Here is a 20,674-nt window from a genome sequence, read left to right as displayed (position 1 = left end):
AGAGAGAGAGAGAGAGAGAGAGAGAGAGAGAGAGACTTGTTTTTTTTTTTAAACATCTTTATTGGAGTATAATTGCTTTACAATGGTGTGTTAGTTTCTGCTTTATAACAAAGTGAATCAGCTATACATATACATATATCCCCATATCTCCTCCCTCTTGCATCTCCCTCCCACCCTCCCTATCCCAGCCCTCTAGGTAGTCACAAAGCACCGAGCTGATCTCCCTGTGCTATGCAGCTGCTTCCCACTATCTATTTTACATTTGGTAGTGTATATTAGTCCATGCCACTCTCTCACTTTGTCCCAGCTTACCCTTCCCCCTCCCCATGTCCTCAAGTCCATTCTCTACATCTGCATCTTTATTCCTGTCCTGCCCCTAGGTTCTTCAGAACCTTTTTTTTTTTTTTTTTAGATTCCATATATATATATTAGCATATGGTATTTTTTTTTCTCTTTCTGACTTACTTCACTCTGTATGACAGACTCTAGGTCCATCCACCTCACTACAAATAACTCAATTTCGTTTCTTTTTATGGCTGAGGAATATTCCATTGTATATATGTGTCACATCTTCTTTATCCATTCATCTGTCGATGGACACTTAGGTAGCTTCCATGTCCTGGCTATTGTAAATAGAGCTGCAATGAACATTGTGGTACATGACTCTTTTTGAGTTATGGTTTTCTCAGGGTATATGCCCAGTAGTGGGATTGCTGGGTCATATGGTAGTTCTATTTTTAGTTTTTTAAGGAACCTCCATACTTTTCTCCATAGTGGCTGTATCAATTTACATTCCTACCAACAGTGCAAGAGGGTTCCATTTTCTCCACACCCTCTCCAGCATTTATTGTTTCTAGATTTTTTGATGATGGCCGTTCTGACTAGTGTGAGGTGATATCTCATTGTAGTTTTGATTTGCATTGAGAGAAACTTCTTATAAGAAATTGGCTTATGTGAATCTGGAGGCTGAAAAGTCCCTAGATCTACAGTTGGCAAGCTGAAAACACAGGAGGGTTGTTAGTGTAGTTCCAGTATGAACCTAAAGGCTAAGAACCAATGGTGTAAGTTCTAGTCTGAAAGCTGGCAGGCTCAAGATCCAAGAAGAGCCAATGTTTTAGATCAAGTCCAAAGGCAGAAAAAAACCAGCGCCCCAGTTTCAAGGCAGTAAGACAGAGGGAATTCCCTCTTACTCGGCCTTTTTGACCTATTCAGGTCATCAATTGGTTGAATGGTGTTCACCCACATTAGGAAGGGCAATCTGCTTTACTAGGTCTACCAATTCAAATGTTAATCGAATCTAGAAACACCCTTACAGACACACCCAGAATTATGTTTGATCAAATGTCTGAACATCCGTGTCCAGTCAAGTTGATACATAAATTTAAATATCTCACGGTATGTTTCACAGAGCAAAAGTTTTTAATTTTGATGAGACTCAATTTATTCATTATTCCTTTTATTGTTAGTGCTTTTGGTGTCAACTTTAAGAATCTTTGCCTCTCCCTAGATCCTAAAGATTTTCTCCTATGCTTTATTCTTTTTTTTTTTTTTTTGCGGTACGCGGGCCTCTCACTGTTGTGGCCTCTCCCGTTGCAGAGCTCCGGACGCACAGGCTCAGCGGCCATAGCTCACGGGCCCAGCCGCTCCACGGCATGTGGGATCCTCCCGGACCAGGGCATGAACCTGTGTCCCCTTCCTTGGCAGGCGGACTCAACCATTGCACCACCAGGGAAGCCCTATGCTTTTTTCTAAACACTTTATTGTTTTTTGTTTTGCAATAAGTGTAAATAACACTTCTATGAACATGGGGGTGCAGATATTTTTTCGAGTTCGTGTTTTTGTTTCTATTGGAAATATTCCCAGAAGTGGAATTGCTGGATCATATGGTAGTTTTATTTTAAGTTTTTGAGGAACCTCCATACTGTTTTCCACAGTGGCTGTGACTAATTCCACCAACAGTGCATAACTTTTCCCTTTTTTCCACATCCATGCCAACATTTTTCTCGTCTTTTTTTTTCTGAATTTTATTTTATTTATTACTTTATATAGCAGGTTCTTATTAGTCATCAATTTTATCCATATCAGTGTATATATGTCAATCCCAATCGCCCAGTTCATCACACCACCACCACCACCTATCTCTTGTCTTTTTGATGATGGCCATTCTAGTAGATGTTAGGTGAGATCTCACTGAGGTTTTAATTTGCACTTCCCTAATATCTTGTGGTGTTGAGCATCATTTCATGTACTTGTCGGCCATTAGTATATCTTTTTTGAAAAAATGTCTGTTAAGGTCCTTTGCCCTTTTTTTTAATTGGATTATTTGTTTTTTTGCTATTGAGTTGTGTGAGTTCTTTATATATTTTGGATATTAACCCCTTCTCAGATATAAAGTTTGCAAATATTTTCTCCCATTCCGTAGGTTGTCTTTTCACTTTGTTGATGGTTTCTTTTGTGTGAAAAAGCTTCTTAGTTTGATGTAATCCCACTTGTTTGCTTTTTATTTTTATTTCGTTGCTTGTGCTTCAGGTGTGATTTCCAAAAATTACAAGATCCATGTCAAGGAGTTTTTGCCTATGTTTTCTTCTATGTGTTTCATAGTTTCAGGTCTTAAATTTAAGTTTTTAATTTAAGTCTTTAATCCATTTCCAGTTAATTTTTGTGAGTGGTATAAGATAGGGGTCAAGTTTCATTCTTTTACATGTGAATAGCCCATTTCCCAAGCACCACTGATTGCCTTTTCTCCATTGAGTATTCCTGCCTCCCCTGTCAAATATGAATTGGCTGTATACGTTCAAATTTACTTCTGGGCTCTCAGTTCTGTCCCACTGGCCTATCTATCTGTTTTAATGCCAGTACCATACTGTTTTAATTACTACAGTTTATGGTATAGCTTGAATTCAGGAAGTGTGATGCCTCCTGCTTTGTTCTTCTTTTTCAGGAATTCTTTGGCTATTCTTGGTCTTTTGTGGTTCCATATAATTTTTAGGAGTGCTTTTTTTTTTTTTTTTTCTGTAAAAAACACCACTGGAATCTTGATAGGGATTGCATTGAATCTATAGGTGGCTTTAGGTAGTGATGACATTTTAACAATATTAATTCTTCCAATCCATGAACATGGGATACCTTTTTTATTTGTTCAATTTCTTTCATCAATGTCTTACAGTTTTGAGAGTATAGATCTTTCACCTACTTGGTTAAATTTATTCCTAAGTATTCTATTATTTTTGATGCTTTATTTTATTTTATTTTATTTTTTTGCGGTATGTGGGCCTCTCACTGTTGTGGCCTCTCCCGTTGCGGAGCACAGGCTCCGGACGCACAGGCTCAGCGGCCATGGCTCACAGGCCCAGCCGCTCTGCGGCATGTGGGATCTTCCCGGACCGGGGCACGAACCTGTGTCCCCTGCATCGGCAGGCGGACTCTCAACCACTGCGCCACCAGGGAAGCCCTTTGATGCTGTTTTAAATGGGACTGATTTTTTAAAATTCTTTCTCAGGAAATTCATTGTTAGTATGTAGAAACACTACCAATTTTTGTATGTTAGTTTTATATCCTGCAACCTTACCGAATCCATTGATTAGTTCTAACAGTTTTTTTGTTGAGCATTTAGGATTGTCTGTGTACAAAATCATGTCATCTGCAAATAATGACAATTTTACTTCTTCCTTTCCAATTCTAATGTCTTTTATTTATTTTTTTCTTGCCTGATTGCTCTAGCCAGGACTTCCAGTACTGTGATGAATAGGAGTGGTGAGAGTGGGATATGTGTAGATAACACGCACTGCTGGGAAGATGTAGGAGCACATAGTGCCCTCAAGAGAAAGAGGGAGAGGTCTCTTGTTTCACAGAGACCTCTCATTCCTTCCTGGCAGCTGGAAAACCTAAAAGCTTGGCCTGACTCTAAACAGACGCATAAGTAAGCAAGAAAAAAAAAAAAATACAGCTGAGGAGAACCAGCAACCAGAGGACAATCAAGAAGAACATCCAGAGATAGTTCTCAGGGAAATAGAACTTTTAGAAGAGACAAATGACAACTTTAACAAAAACAACAAAATAGCAAAAATTCAAGGAGATCTTACTATACCATAGATAAGGTTTGTCTAGTACCCCATCCCCCCAAAGGTTAATATATCAGCTAAAAGTGAGAAGAATCACTTGCTGAGAACCAAATAAGTAGCATAGGATAGCAAACAAAAGAAAAGTATTAAAACACAAAGCAGAAATATAGAGTAATTAAAATGAAACTTGTGGAACCTCTCTCAAGAAAAATATATGTGAAAACAAAATTTTGTGTAAACTTTCCCTGATTTGCAGATGTCCCTAATGCACATCTGTGGACCCTGTGGCATATAGCAATGCCAATAAAAGATACAAATCCAATCTAAAGTCTAAGCATCAAGATGTCTCTCATATCCAAAAGCTCTCTCCAGGCTATTTGTCTGCTCTGACTCAGACCCTCATACCTATTTTCTTCTGGTGATAACCAAGAATGGTGGGGATTGCACTTACTAATGGATTCATTATAATTAAGAAGTCTTTCCCACCGGGGAGAGGATGTCTCTTCTGATAGGCCTCTGGAGAATGCTGATCCCCTGTCTTTTGGCTGCTTTCCTACTGCTGGCTCTACTGTACTGCTGTCATCTCATCTGACATGGCACTATCCAGTGCTGCCCTGACCACTAGAAAAGTCTTGGATGGAAAGGTCTGAGTCACCCTCCCCTCCAATCTACATCTGAGTCTCCACCTTCTCCAAAAATGTTCATCATCTATATTTTCACCTGCCATCGTGGCTCTCCTACAAAATCAGGTCAGCTTTATCTCGGCAGTGGCTTTTAAATATCTCACATATCACCTAAGCAACTATCTTTAAAAAGAAACAAAACAAAGCCAAAACATAATAGCATTTTAATAGACAAAACCTTTAAAAAGCAGCTAGTTTTTACATAAGGACAGTAGACAATTTAGGTTCACACATTTCCCATTAACTCTTTTGACTATTGCAAGTGATCTTTTAAGGGTCATGACAAATGGGTTTTTGTTTTGTTTTGTTTTGTTTTGCTGAGCCGTAAATTTAATCACCAACTCAGGGAGGCTAGCGTGTGGGGGCTGAACCTCTTAACTCACCTTAACTTGGTGATTCCCAGACTTCAGAATTTCACAAGACAGCTTTTATTTTTTTTTAATTGGGAGGCTAGATAGGCCAAAGACAACTCTTATTTTGTCAAATAACCACCTTAAAAAAAAAGATAACTGCTACCTACCAGCTCCATAATTTTCAAGCTAAATGGCCATAAACTGAATTTGAAAGAGCATAATCTCTAAAAAAAGACAGTTATTTCTTCCTATTTTCCACTCATGACTGGAAAAATCTACATTTTAGCCTCACACCAATTACCAGAGTTGTGATGTGACCACTGACCTGTCATCTAATCAAGGCCCCTGGCCCCAGCCTCTGTACTGCAATGCACTCTGTTCTCTACAAGTTGTCATGACACCAGAATCCTTGGGAAATATCACACCTACATTCTTTTGAGGGGAAGGGCCACTGAGCAAAACAAAGCTTTTAGGAACATTGCAAAAACTTAAAAAGAGATGTCATATATGAGGAATAAGTGGAAGTAACTGTTTATGGAAATGTTTTAAGCATCACTACCAAATGTGAAGAGTCTTCTGATGAGTGCCCTACCTGGCATTAATGTTTTCCATTTTAATTAATAATGTGAATCCCGTGATTGTCAGTTATTCTTGATAATTACTCAAGTGGTCATAAATATATGTGATTAGTATTTTCAATACACATAATAAAGATTTTAAAGTAAAATGACAGAAAAAGAATTTCATTAATATCAGATCATTTGACATTCTCTAAATCTTTATTCCATATGTGTAGTTATATAGGAAAGGCTGCTTTCCATTCTTTTCTCTTAATGTAGGCTCCTACTTAGAAGCATTTTATGTGCAATACTGTTTTTGTTTTTGTTTTCTAAATATTCATCTATTTACTAAGTGTGGTCTCCTGAGTCCAAGAAATAAATTTATGCTCTTCATACCAGTATCCAAGAATGGAAACTAATTAATGTCAAATATATTATACTTAAAAGACTCCTTTTTTGCAATTTTTAGTTACAACTTCCAGAAAGAGGCCAAAGTTCAAACACTGAGTAAGAAAATAAACTTCTATTTATACTGAAAATTATCAAAATACATGATCCAATAAAAGATAATTTCCCACACACATTCATCTCATTTATGAATTAAGTGAGAAAAAACAACCTAAATGAGCTTTGAAGAATGAGGTGTATCATGTTAGTCATACCCTTTCATACACGTTTTTGAATGGGAAAAGTATTTTTAAAATCCTATCCAAATAGCAGCAGCATGAATGACATTACAACATTTCAATCAATAGGTCTTACATTTTACAAAGTTTTCTGGCACTATCTTATCCCCAAATTCATCTAGAAAATAGAACTACTGAACATTCAACAAACTTACAACATAGGTTATGAACATATATTTTTAGAAAAGATGATAATATAAATGCGAAATGTTATAATTTACTTTGAAACTATAGAATGTTTTTAAACATAGGTATATTCAGATAAAATGTAGAAGGTCAAATGAGTCACCTGCCTTTCTGATAGGATTCAGCCACCAGTTGTATTATTATTATTATTATTATTTTTTTTTTTTTGGCGGTACACGGGCCTCTCCCTGTTGCGGCCTCTCCCCTTGCGGAGCACAGGCTCCGGACCGCGCAGCCTCAGCGGCCATGGTTCACGAGCCCAGCCGCTCCACGGCATGTGGGATCTTCCTGGACCGGGGCACGAACCCGTGTCCCCTGCATCAGCAGGTGGACTCTCAACCACTGCGCCACCAGGGAAGCCCCCCAGTTGTATTATTATAATCAGTACGATACACAGGTTCAAGTGGTGTGTGCTTTTTGCTTTATCTTCTATCCAACCCTGTGCTATAAGTATAATCAGTTCCATTTTACAGATGGGAAAACTGTGTTACCAAACAGTTACGTAATGTTTCAAATTCATACACACTTTTCTGTGTCTTATTTGCCCTTTCTTAGTTATTTTGTTTATTTGTATTTTACTGAAGAATTCTATAGAGATTTGTAATTAAAGTCACATCCATGTGGCACAGCTGAAATGCAAACTCAGACTTCAAATCCAGATACTTTTCACCATACCCCTCAGCCTCCAAGTACATTTCATATTTGTGGAATAAACTCGAAAGGACACCTCATTTTCTAAGTTTAACTACCAACAAAGTCAACAAATATTAACTTCATCCAACCTAGGTTAAAGTGAAAAATGGCATGCAGTGGAAAAATTCAAAGTATTTAAAGTTAGAAAATCTGTGTTGCAATCTTTTGCCCAATACCTATTAGGTAAAAAAATTTAAGAAAAATCACTGCCTTTCTCTTTTGTAAAGTGGAGTTAATGATAATAATACACCTAATGTTTCAACTTCACAGTATTGTTTGGAGAAACAAAAGATATATAGTAAATTTCTGTGCAAGTTGTAAAAAATTATAGTGCACCAAATTAATTTATTTGCATAATTTATTCAGAGAATCTCTCTCTCTCTCTCTCTCTCTCTCTCTCTGTGTATATGGAAACATCCAAAATTTTAGTAGCATTAATCTCAAAAGAAGCAGTTCAAAAAAGCCCTATAATCTGAAATGTTAGTTATATTATAGGATTTATTTTATACTAAAGTGAATAATTTAAATCCACTTGGTATGTGTTCATCATAGAATACACCTAAAGGGCAGTGTTCATATAACATGTACACAGAGTATTTGAGGTGTCAACTATTTTTTTCTGAGCGTCTGTTATGCACCAGCTTGATAATGATGCTAGATTACACAGGTAACATTTTGATTTTGCAAAGATAAATAAAATTCAGCCTCTAACACTGATAAGAGAGTAATCTAGTGGATAAATCAAAGAAACGCCTAACTCTAATACAAGGTGAATAGTCCTAAAATCAATATGTGAAATGGAAAATTCATTGACTTGACCCAATTTTGAATCTATTTTCATTTCATATTCTTACCTAATTCTTTCTGATCCTTCAGAGACCATTATCTCTGTAACTGCTAGCTATTGATTCCTAAATAAACCCAGTGTATGCGAATTAATTCAACATTCTTTGCAATAAACATCTCCAAACAGAAGCTAACATTATTTGTCATGATCAACAACAATTGACAAGAAAAGCAAATTTCCTAGCAGCAAGGTGATTTAGAATGGTTCGAGGTCATCAGACTTCTGCTCTATTTCCTTCTGCCTTTCCCACATCATAAATCCTGTAGGCCACAACTATAGTATTTCAGAGTCAACAATTCTCTGAAGAATATATGTACCCAGGGCTGCAAAATGACCTGCAAACTAGATGGACATTTTCAACAGAACTAGATGTTTCCTGCAGTTAAAAAATAAATAAATAAATAAAACTTCAGACAGTAACCACCACCTTAAGGGCACACAACAAAGGCTAGGACGTTCTTCAGTGCAAACATCCATTCAAACCTGGGAGATTTCTAGAGCAGACTTGCAATAGTCTTCCATCATATACAAAGGTCAGAAAAATAAAGACTTAAAATTGGGATGTTTTATTCAATTTAGGTGCCATTTGACCACAAAGCATTTGACCACAAATGCTCTGTGTGTCTGAGAAAATTGAAGAAATAAATCAGGATTCTTTCTCTTAATGGTTGTTTTCACTGGCCAGTGCTTGGCAATATGACTCAGGGCCCAGATTGAATTTCACTTTGGGGAACCTTCATTTATCATGATTCCACAGGCAGGTACCGCTGCCATTTGGTTTTAGCGCGCACACACACACACACACAAAATCACTAGTTCAGTGGGACTTGTTTTATTTTGGTGTGTGGAGGGGGGAAAAATCACAATAGTATACTTTTCTACAGAAGGTGCTTCTATAAAGATCTTTCAATTAGTAGTAAAATATTTGGCCAGATATAGCTGATAGTAAAATGGGGTGTTCCAAAAGTACAGTAATTAATTTAGTACCAATATGTGTTATGCAACATGCTGGTCACTAAAAACCAAATCCATCATGCTGATAAAGGAAAAAAATTTAGCTAAAACATTGGAGTGAAAAATTCACTGTTTTTATTCTGCTTTGCAAGCTTATAGTCGGAAGTACTCATTCACTAATATATGTTGAATGCTTACTCTATTCAATGCATTGTGTTAGGTGTAAGATATAATAAATTGAATAGGCAAAATGTCAGCTCTCATAGTCTGGACTGTACAGAATATTGAGAAGAGAGACATGAATAGTTAGCACATAAAATGATCAATAATATGGGTGGCTAATGGGAATGAAATGGATAAAGTATTAAACAGAATCATTTTTTTGTGTGGCTTTGGTCCTTTATGTGGCTCAGGTTGAGGGTCTCCAGGTTGGGGCTTATCTCTCATAAGCAATAATAGATTCTAGTGAGGAGTAGGGACTGATTTCTAGCATTCGGGATCCAGAATCACCACTCAGTGGGTGATTTGAGGCAATAACTTCAACTTTCAGGACTCAAGTTACATATTTTTTAACATAGTTATTGGAGTATAATTGCTTTACAATGGTGTGTTAGTTTCTGCTGTATAACAAAGTGAATCAGCTATATGTATACAGATATCCCCATATCCCCTCCTTCTTGGGTCTCCCTCCCACCCCTCAATCTACATCTTAAAATCAGAAAAGAATAGTACCTATCTCTACTGGGAAGTCATGAACATAAAATGAGACAACGCATAAGAAAATGCATTACAAGAAAACAGGGTAGACTGCCAACTGATATATCTATACAAATGTTATTTGTTGTTATTGTTGTTATTAATGAATCCTCTGGGCTAAATAAACCCTTCATAAAAAAGTAAGCCATCTTAAAGGGAAAAAAGCCATAAATCATGTAAAACAGAACTTCCTGCCTGCCTTCCCATGAGAAAACTATATCTGAGCGTAGTTTCAATGTATCCCTAACAAAGTAAAAGCAAATAGACCTGATCCAATTCAAAATTATGAAATTGGAGGAACCTCTGTCCCAGGCCTTGTCTTCTTGACTTGGGGCAAGTTTTTTAATCTTTCTGAATATCAATCTCTGTGCCTGGAAAATGGGAATAAAAACACTGTACAGAGAACTACAGAGTTATAGAGACACCAAATGACACGGAACATGTGAAAGCATGAGGCCCTGTGCCAGGTTCATAGTAGGTCCTCTATAAATGTTAATCAGTTCCATCACCAAAACAATGAGCTCCAAAATTATCATTAACTCTAATTTAATTAACCAATTACCCTTTACTGTTGATGAGTTTTGCACATCAACTCAATCAGCATTTACATTTTGACACTTTTATTTCTAATTATGTATAATTTGCTCCTGTTAAAGGAATTTCAGGCATCAGCAAGCAGATCAGGAGATACTTTGCCGACACAGAAAGTCTACTAGAAAGCTGCTTCTGAAGTCATACTTCTCGGTTTGTTTTAATGTAGCTTCCAAGAGACCAAATGGTGATAGAGATCTTCAGATGGGACCCATGTGCTTGTTTGAGGTTCATTTGTAGAATGCAATCATGGCATAACAGTGCCTCAATCATTACTGATTTCTTCTAGGGCTTGAAATCATGTGCCCTTCCACAGCATTTTGCCTTTCCCTAAAGCAGGCTCCATCACCTAAAAGCCCAAACCCCACTTTCCTTTCTTAGCTCAAGACTCTCTAGTTTCTATTTCTGCATTTTAGTATATTTTACAGTTTCTTTTTGTTTGATTTTCATCCTGTAACCCTGTGTTGGTTAGGGTTCAGTAGAACATAACAGAAACCACTCTAATGAGGTTGAACAGAAAGGGATTTACCACCAGGTACCAGTGGGAGAGCAGGCTCTAGGGTAAACTTCCAGGCTACTTCCAGCCCTCAGAACCACACTCATCTTCTGTGAATAGGAAAGAGGCCCCAGAGCAGCAGAAAGCTACAACTGTAAAAGCCAGCTGCCTCTACCATGACCATGCCATGAAATGGATGCCTTGTCCCTTGCTTTCCTCCCTTCATAACTCAGACCTGAATCCAATCTTGCCAGAATGCACATGATTGGCAGAAACTGAACACATCCAGAAATCTACCCAGAAGGGAATCTTGGAAATACATGTTTTTTTCTTATCAGCCTCTGAAAAATAGGAAGAATACTAGTCAGGACCTAGAATATACTAAGACCATTCTAAATGTCTGCTGCAAACATTATAGAATATTTACGTGAGCTATATTTTTCTACCATTTGTGGGTGAGGAAGGACCAAAAAAAGACAATTTGCCACTAGAATATATCTTGTTTGTTAATAAAGTAGGATAATTAACAACCATAAACTTGAAGTCAAAGACCTAGATTCTAGGGCTTGCTCAGCCACTAATTAGTTTTTGGACCTGGGAAATCCATTCACTTTACAAAACCTTAGTTTCCCGCATATGTAAAATGAGGAGATTCGACTCAGTATTTGCTGAAGAAGCATTATCTTTATAATGTGCTAATGTATATTATTGTTGCTGGCATAAATAAGTAACTTTTTATATTTGATTAAGAGTGATACACAGGCTCTTAGTATTTTTATGAAAACAATGCCATTCCAATTAATTCTAATTGGCCCATCTACAGAAGCACATAAGAACAAGCAGCATGTTTCCCCATGCTGGGGAAACGTGGGACGGAAAAATATAGATTTTTCAAAGGGTCCCAATCTCTCCAAGGTACTTTGTAAAACAATCAGTCCTTTTCCCTTTTCTAACTACCTTCCTAATTCCCACAGCGGATACTGAGATGCTAAAGGGAATCATTTTACTGAATGTCATGGCATTTGGGGAGCCAAGGCAGTAGGCAGGCCCTCTCAGCCTGGTGTGTTCTTGCTGTAAGGTCACATGCCAACAGGCCCTGGCCTCTGCAAGATGGGTTTCCATGGTAACTCCAGTTTTTCACCCTTTTATATAGTCACCCTTATGATTCTTAAAGTACTATAATAACATCTGTTTTAGTCATCTTGGGCTACTGTAACAAAATACCATAGACTGGATGGCTTAAACAACAAACTTCTATTCTTCATAGTTCTGAAAACTGGAAAATCCAAGGTCAAGGTGTCAAGAGATTTAGTGTCTAGTGAGAAAACTCTTCCAGGTTTGCAGACAGCCGTCTTCTCATTATAACCTCACATGGCAGAGAGCAGAGATCACCTCTTTCATTTCTCTTCTTATAAGGGGACTAGTGCCATTCATGAGGGCTCCATCCTCCCAAAGGCCCCATCATCTAATACCATCACATTTGGTGTTAGGATTTCAATATATGAATGGGGGGCACAAATATTTAGTCCTTAACACCACTCATTCTGCTCTTTCTTTTAATACTGTATAAAAGATTCTACGCCAATATAATTTAAATAGGTTACATCAATATAAACAAATTGGACTTCCCTGGTGGCGCAGTGGTTAAGAATCCACCTGCCAGTGCAGGGGACACGGGTTTGAGCCCTGGTCTGGGAATATCCCACATGCCGCAGAGCAACTAAACCCGTGTGCCACAACTACTGAGCCTGTGCTCTAGAGCCCATAAGCCACAACTACTGAAGCCTGTGCGCCTAGAGCCCATGCTCCACAACGAGAGAAGCCACCAGAATGAGAAGCCCACGCACCGCAACGAAGAGTAGCCCCCACTTGCCACAACTAGAGAAAGCCCACGTGCAGCAACGAAGACCTAACACAGCAGAATATAAATAAAATTTAAAAATAAAAATAAACAAATCGATTTATCCCCAAGATGGCTTTTAAAAAACAATACACCAAAACTCCCTTGATGCTGACTGCACATAAAGTATAAAACTCTGATCACTTGAAAAATTTTTTGTTTGTTTGTTTTACTGTTGAGCTTTGAGAGTTCTTCATATATTCTGGATGAAGTCTTTTGTCAGATACTTCATTTCCAAATATTTTCTCCAAGTGTGTAACTTATCGACATCCTCTTAACAGGGCCTTTCATAGAACAAAAGTTTTTAATTTTGATGAGATTAAGCTTATCAATTTTTCCTTTTATTGATTGTGTTTTGAGGTCAAGTCTAAGTTAGAACTATTGGCCTAGCCCAAAAACTCAAAGATTATCTCATTCTTTTTTTCTAAAAATTTTATAAGTTTACGTTTAAGTTAATGATCCATTTTAACTTAATTTATGTACAGGGTATGAAGTTGATGGAGATGCAATTTTTTGCCTATGGATGTCCAATTGCTATAGAACCACTTGTTGAAAAAGCTATCCTTCCTTCACTGAATTGCATTTGTACCTCTGTCAAATATCACTTGAGCATATTTGTGTGGGTCTATTTCTAGGTACTCTATTCTGTTCCAGTTATCTATCACTTTGCCAATGCCACATAATCATAATTACTGAACCTATGTAGGAAGATTCCTCCCACTTTTTTCTTCTTTTTCTTATGTTTTAGCTATTATAAGTCCTTTTCAAGTCCATATAAATTTTAGAATATTTTTGTCTATATATATTAAAAAAAAAAACCTTGCTGCTGTTTTTTTTTTTTTTTTTTGCGGTACGCGGGCCTCTCACTGTTGTGGCCTCTCCCGTTGAGGAGCACAGGCTCCAGACGCGCAGGCTCAGTGGCCATGGCTCACGGGCCCAGCCGCTCTGCAGCATGTGGGATCTTCCCGGACTGGGGCACGAAGCCGTGTCCCCTGCATCAGCAGGCGGACTCTCAACCACTGCGCCACCAGGGAAGCCCCTTGTTGCTGTATTGATGGGAGTTGTGTTATATCTGCAGTCAAATGCTCTACCACTGAACTGTGCCCCCAGATTGTGTTATATCTGTATCTCAGTTTGAGAACTGACATCTTTACTATGTTGTCTTCCAATCCATGAACATTTACTTAGATGATTTCTATTTCATTATATTATAGTTTTAAGCTTATAAGTTCTATACTATATGTTATGTTAGATTTACACCTGTTTCATTTTTTGAGTGATTGTAAATCATACTGTGCTTTTAACTTCTATGTCCACAGTTTTATTGCAAACATGTAGAAGTGAAAACAAATTTTTAACATTGATCTTGTTTCCTATGACCTTGCTGAACTCACTAATTAGTTTCTAGCAGGGTTTTTTTTGGGGGGGCGTTTGTTTTTGTTTGTTAGATTCCATGGGACATTTTACATAGACAATTATGTCATCAGCAAATAGGGACAGTTCTCTTTGTTGCTTTCAAATCTGGTACCTTTTATTACTTCTTCTTTCCCTATTGCACTGGCTAACACTTCCAGTACTATGTTGAATAAGAGAGGTGACAGTAGACATGTTTGCCTTATTCCTGATCTTAGGGGAAAAGTAGTCACTCTTTCACCATTAAGTATAATGTTAGCTGTGGTATTTTGTGGATGATATTATTTGAACAAAAGACTGTCATTTTCAATCTCATATGAGATACTGCAATACATTGAATGTAGGAGCATATAGGAGAAACTAGCTGCCTTCTACAATATTAAGTTAGACATTAAAGAGATTAGCAAAATTGTGAAACAATGCTACTCTTTCTTTCACTTTTTGTTTTGGAAACTATAGTAACTGTCTATAAAAACATGCTATTTTATTTTTAATGAATTAATAAATAAATGTTTTAAATTTTAACAGCTTTAATTTTTGATACGGTAAATATCTATAGATATATCCCAAATAAACACAAAGTCTTTGGAGTCCTCAAAAATTTTAAAAGTGTAAAGTGGTTCTGAGACAAAAGTGTTTGAGAACCACTTCTATAGGCTGACAGAAATCTTTAAGTTTTACTAGAGTTGATGTCTAATTTCTGATATTTGTCCTGCATGTAGGAATGTTATTGGAGACATAATTTCTACAAATACGTATATGAGTCACAATTACAGGGATTTTTCTTCATGATTCTCATTAACTTTTCCTTGGAAGTCTGTGTTGTCCTTCACTTTCAGCTAATAAAGGACAACACAACCAAAACCAAAAACTCACTATTAGAAACTGTATATAGGTATAATCAACAAATACTGAATGCTTGTTTTGTGCACTGGGTTTATAGTGGTAAAGAAAACAGGCAGAAATCTTTTGTTTTCATGAACTGTGTCTTCTAATTGCAGAGAAAGGAAAATAATAAGCAAATAATAATATACCAGGTACACTGTATGGCAAGTAGGCATGGAAATCCGAGCCAGTTATGGCTTCTCTTGTTCTGGGGCTAAGAAGTTCTGCCTCTTCTGGAATTACAGCCAGGAGTAAAGGATATTTCTACTGGTTGGGTACAAATATTGATGAGAATATGCAGTTCATTGCTGTACTAAAGTGCTTTCCTTCACTTTTCCTCAATTCTTCTTCCTCTGCTTTGCCTTGCACTGAACTCTTATCAAGCTTGCAGCATTATTGTCAAGGTTTCTTCTTATAAGTAGTAAAATCTGTATTACTGCCCTAGAGCATGTTACTGACCTCTAGTCTCAGGGGAGTTAAAAAAAAAAAAGACATTCATTTACATCAGGAAGTTATCCATCAATTTTTCCTTATCCGCTGACTGTTTTAATGATGATACAACAAACAGGCCCACATTTTTTTAAAAAATAAAAATAGAAATCTTATAAAGAATGTGTTTCCTGCTGACTGTGAGAAACAGGGTCCTAGGTGGCATGGTGGCCTCAGTTTGTTTGCATTTAGCCTTGGCTTGAGATAAGGAGAGCTACTGGAAATCACTCCTGTCCACAGCCAACCAAAGCCAATGGCACAGCACATGGAACCCCATAAGAACTAGCAATGTGGCGAGCCAGAGTGTACGGAAGGCCTCCTAGCTTAATAAGCAACTGCCTTAACTATCCCATCAAGTTCCGTTTTTTTTTTTTAATTTTTGCACATCCGTTAATATAATCATCTTTTTCTTTTTCATTTCTGGAATAGCCTCAGCAAAAAAGCACATGTCATTTCTTTCAATGATGTTCTAGTCTGATGGATGGGTCTTATGTTTATAACACTTCTCTACTCTGCAAACATCATCACTAAGCACTTGGATGTGCTTAATTGTGAGAGTGAGAAAATTTAAAGTAATAATAATTTGGCAGAATTCATACGGTAAGGAGAATGTTGTTAAAAATTGCTCTTGACTGGTCATTTTCCTCACCTTCTACAATTAAAGCAGCTTTCCTCTTACTGTTCATATAGTCCCTTTCTTTCCTAGAAATACAGCTTCAACAGTGACTTCTTGCCTAAGTTTTCTCATATATTCATTTATCAATTATGTATAACTCAGATATTTGTCTGATTATACTTAGATGTGAAATGCATTAAGTGGTTATGGCCCCATGGAAATAAAGCTTGTTTTTTGTTTCTATTGATGAAGTTTCACTTCAATGACTACTATTTCTTTACTTCTTTTCTTTTTTTTTTTTTTTTTTCTGGCCCTTTACAAGGAAAGTTTGCCACTCCGTGATTAGAGGAAGCAGAAAACAAACAAAAAGATAATTACTCTGGCCACTTCAGACAAGGGGATCTGTGAAAGCCTGAGAAGATGACATGAAACTTGAAAGCTAAAAAGGGCCAGCCAGGCACAATAAAACAGTAGGTGCAAAGGCCCTGAGGTACTGAGGTAGGATGAGCTTGGTTTGTTAAAGAAACAGCAAGGAGGGAAGTGTGGCTGGAGCTGAGTGGTCTAGCAGAGAGAGGAGGAGTCTGGGGGGAAGGTTTTTTTTTGGCCATGGTGAGAGGCTGGATTTGATCTTAAAAGTGATGGGACTCCTAGAGAAATGGAAATAAAAACAAAAATAAACAAATGGGACCTAATGAAACTTAAAAGCTTTTGCATAGCAAAGGAAACCATAAACAAGACAAAAAAGACAACCCTCAGAATGGGAAATAATATTTGCAAACGAAACAATTGACAAAGGATTAATCTCCAAAATATACAAGCAGCTCATACAGCTCTATATCAAAAAAACAAACAATCCCATCCAATAAATGGGCAGAAGACCTAAATAGACATTTCTCCAAAGAAGATATACAGATTGCCAACAAACACATGAAAAGATGCTTAACGCCACTAATCATTAGAGAAATGCAAATCAAAACCATAATGAGGTATCACCTCATATCACCTCGGTCAGAATGGCCATCATCAAAAAATCTACAAACAATAAATTTTGGAGAGGGTGTGAAGAAAAGAGAACCCTCTTGCACTGTTGGTAGGAATGTAAGTTGATACAGCCACTATGGAGAAAAGTATGGAGGTTCCTTAAAAAACTAAAAATAGAACTACCATATGACCCAGCAATCCCACTACTGGGCATATACCCTGAGAAAACCATAATTCAAAAAGAGTCATGTACCACAATGTTCATTGCAGCTCTATTTACAATAGCCAGGACATGGAAGCAACCTAAGTGTCCATCGACAGATGAATGGATAAAGAAGATGTGACACATGTATACAATGGAATATTCCTCAGCCATAAAAAGAAACAAAATTGAGTTATTTGTAGTGAAGTGGATGGACCTAGAATCTGTCATACAGAGTGAAATAAGTCAGAAAGAGAAAAACAAATACCATATGCTAATGCATATATATGGAATTAAAAAGTAAAAAAGGTTCTGAAGAACCTAGGGGCAGGACAGTAATAAAGACACAGATGTAGAGAATGGACTTGAGGACACGGGGAGAGGGAAGGGTAAGCTGGGACGAAGTGAGAGAGTGACATCGACATATATACACTACCAAATGTAAAATAGATAGCTAGTGGGAAGAAGCCGCATAGCACAGGAAGATCAGCTCGGTGCTTTGTGACTACCTAGAGGGGTGGGATAGGGAGGGCTGGAGGGAGATGCAAGAGGGAGGGTATATATGTATACATATAGTTGATTCACTTTGTTATACAGCAGAAACTAACACAACATGTAAAGCAATTATACTCCAATACAGATGTTAAAAAAATAAAAAAATAAAAGTGATGGGAAGCCACTTGAAGGAATTTGATCCATCACTTATTCATTCAACAAACACCTATGGAATCTTCCTTCAAAAATACAGAGGATCCTAAAGGATCCCTACCCTCAGCCTAAGGAGATGCAATAGCAGGACTTAGGGAGACTCTCCAAGGACAGCCTCATCTAACCTGCCTTGTTTTACAGAAGTTCAAGGAGGACCATGGCCAACCCCCGGCCACAGAGCAGATGGGGAACAAGGACCCCCAGAACTGTTCTGGGCTCCTAGTCCAGAGGGGACTGTCTGGCTCTTCTTGTTCCATTTCTGGACTTCTTATTGCAAGCACCCCAGCATCACCCTCCACTTTCATCTCATTACCAGCCCCTACCTCCCTGCTCCCATCTCACCCCTCCCCCTGCTTGCACCCAGTGCTGCTACCTCCCCCTTTTGTTCCCCATCCTCGGATCTGGATGGGCCCCCATGGAATTGAGGGGCAGGGGGAGGATTTGGGAATGTGGGTGGGAGAGGAATGGGAGGGGGTGGTGGAGATCTCTGCTTCTCTTGCCTCTGATGCCAAAATCCATTCATTGAATTCAAATAATGGCTGGAGCTGATGGGGCTGCCTGAATTACCTACCCCAAGGTCCTGGATCCCTCCGCCTTCCACACGCTTCCCTTCCTCTCTAGCCTCTTCCCCCATGACCCACCCTCCATTATTCCCCCCGCCCACCTTCTTCCAAGACCCTTCCTCCTGTCCTGTCCCCACACTCCCCATGACCCCTCCCTTCTCCGACTTCCCTCACCAACCACCTGAGTCCAGCATAGACCCCTGTTCCCCCTTCCTCCCCAGCCCTCCCTTTCCTCTGTTCCTTCATCCTTCTCCTCCCCCCAGCCACACCAGAAGCTCCTTCCATATTGGATGTCTCTGGCCACCCCCATTTCACTGCTCCCCTCCCTCAGAAAATACCAGAGAGGAGGAAGAGATCCTGGCATTTCTCCATCTCCCCCAACAGTGAGGCTGTGTTGGGCAGTTCCTGCTGACCACCACCTGCCACCATGACTGTGTGTATTTCTGTCCCCAGCTCTTGTCAATAACTACTGTTTCAAAAATGATCTGAAGTTATAGCCACATTCCAGTAGTCAGTCACTCCTGTGACACATTTACTGAGCCCTAGTCTGTGTCAGCCACTAAGCATAATTCTGGATTTAAGGGTCCAGTGCTGATAACATATAGCAACCATGCCTTGTTTACATAGTTATGCAATTAATTCTCTACAATCCTTATTTTCATATTACACTCAAAGGATCCCTGGAATGTGTTCTACTGTGGCCCCTATGGTGTGAGGACAGAGCCCTACCCCTGCTGTTGTTCTCACTTTTAAATATTGGACTTTCATGTAAGATTTCAATTAAAGAAATAGTTGTAAACCTGACAGAACCCTTTTCTCTGTCATAAATAAACTAGCAAGATAAAGATATTTTCCTAAAATCAACCTATATTAATACCAGATGATGTGCTAGAAGATAAATTAGTGAGCCAGAGAATTCATTTAAATAGGATTGAACTAAATTAGAGATTCTCAAACTTTTTCATTTTAGAACCTCAAACTCTTAGAAATTATTAAAGACGTCAGAGTTTTTCTTATGAGTTATATCTATCAATATTTTTACATTAGAAATTATTTTAGTTTCTGAGGAAACTTACACATGTTTATGTAGTAATTCATTTTTAAAATAAATGCATTCATGTTAACATACATTTATGTTTACATAAATCTGAAAAAAATAACTATATTTTTCAAAACAAAAAAATTAGTGAGTGGTATTATTTTGCACTTTTGCAAGTCTCTTCAATGTGTTAACATAATGGAAGACTGCTGGATTCCTAAATCTTGTGCCATATTACATGTCATGTAGCCTCTGGAATATTCCACTGCAGATTCATGAAATGGCAAAAATGGCAAATAACATCCTGGTATAATTTTGATCAAAATTTTGACCCTGTGGACCCACTGAAAATATCTCAAAGGACTCCTGGGAGTGCCCAACCACACTTTAAGAACCATTGACCTAAGAGCTATTTTAAAAAGTCATTGATCCACTCAAGTTATAGAAAACAATATATAATGAACAATCATTTCAAAAGGAACAAATATTTGCCATAAATGTAAAAGCACAGGTATATAAGCTCCAAAACTAAAACTAAGCTATTTTCAGATGATATGATTTTCTGCATAGACAATCTCAAGGAACCTATAAAAAACTCCTAGACCTATGAAGTTAGTTTAGCAAGGCTGCAAGATACGAGATCAACAAAAAATCACTCACATATACTAACAACAAGCATGTGGAAACTAAAGTTTAAAACACAATATCATTTTTACATTTGCTTCAAAGAAAACTAAATACTTTGCCATGAAACTAACAAAACATATACAGGATCTGTATGCTGAATACAAAATGCTGATGAAAGAAATCAAAGACCTACATAAATAGAGACACATATTCTGTTAATGGATTTGAAGATGCAGCAGTAGTGAAGGTATTAATTCTCCTGAAACTGGTCTATAGGCTTAATGTAATTCCCTTAAAAATTCTAACAAAGATTTTTATAGACACTGACAATCTTATTCTACAAAGTATATGAAAAAGCAAAGGGGCTATAATTGCTAAAACAAGT

Source organism: Aethalodelphis obliquidens, unplaced genomic scaffold, assembly GCF_003676395.1.
Source record: "Aethalodelphis obliquidens isolate GAN/ISIS:26980383/991018 unplaced genomic scaffold, ASM367639v1 scaffold81, whole genome shotgun sequence".
Lineage (NCBI taxonomy): Eukaryota > Metazoa > Chordata > Mammalia > Artiodactyla > Delphinidae > Aethalodelphis > Aethalodelphis obliquidens.
Note: the sequence above shows the minus strand (reverse complement) of the source record.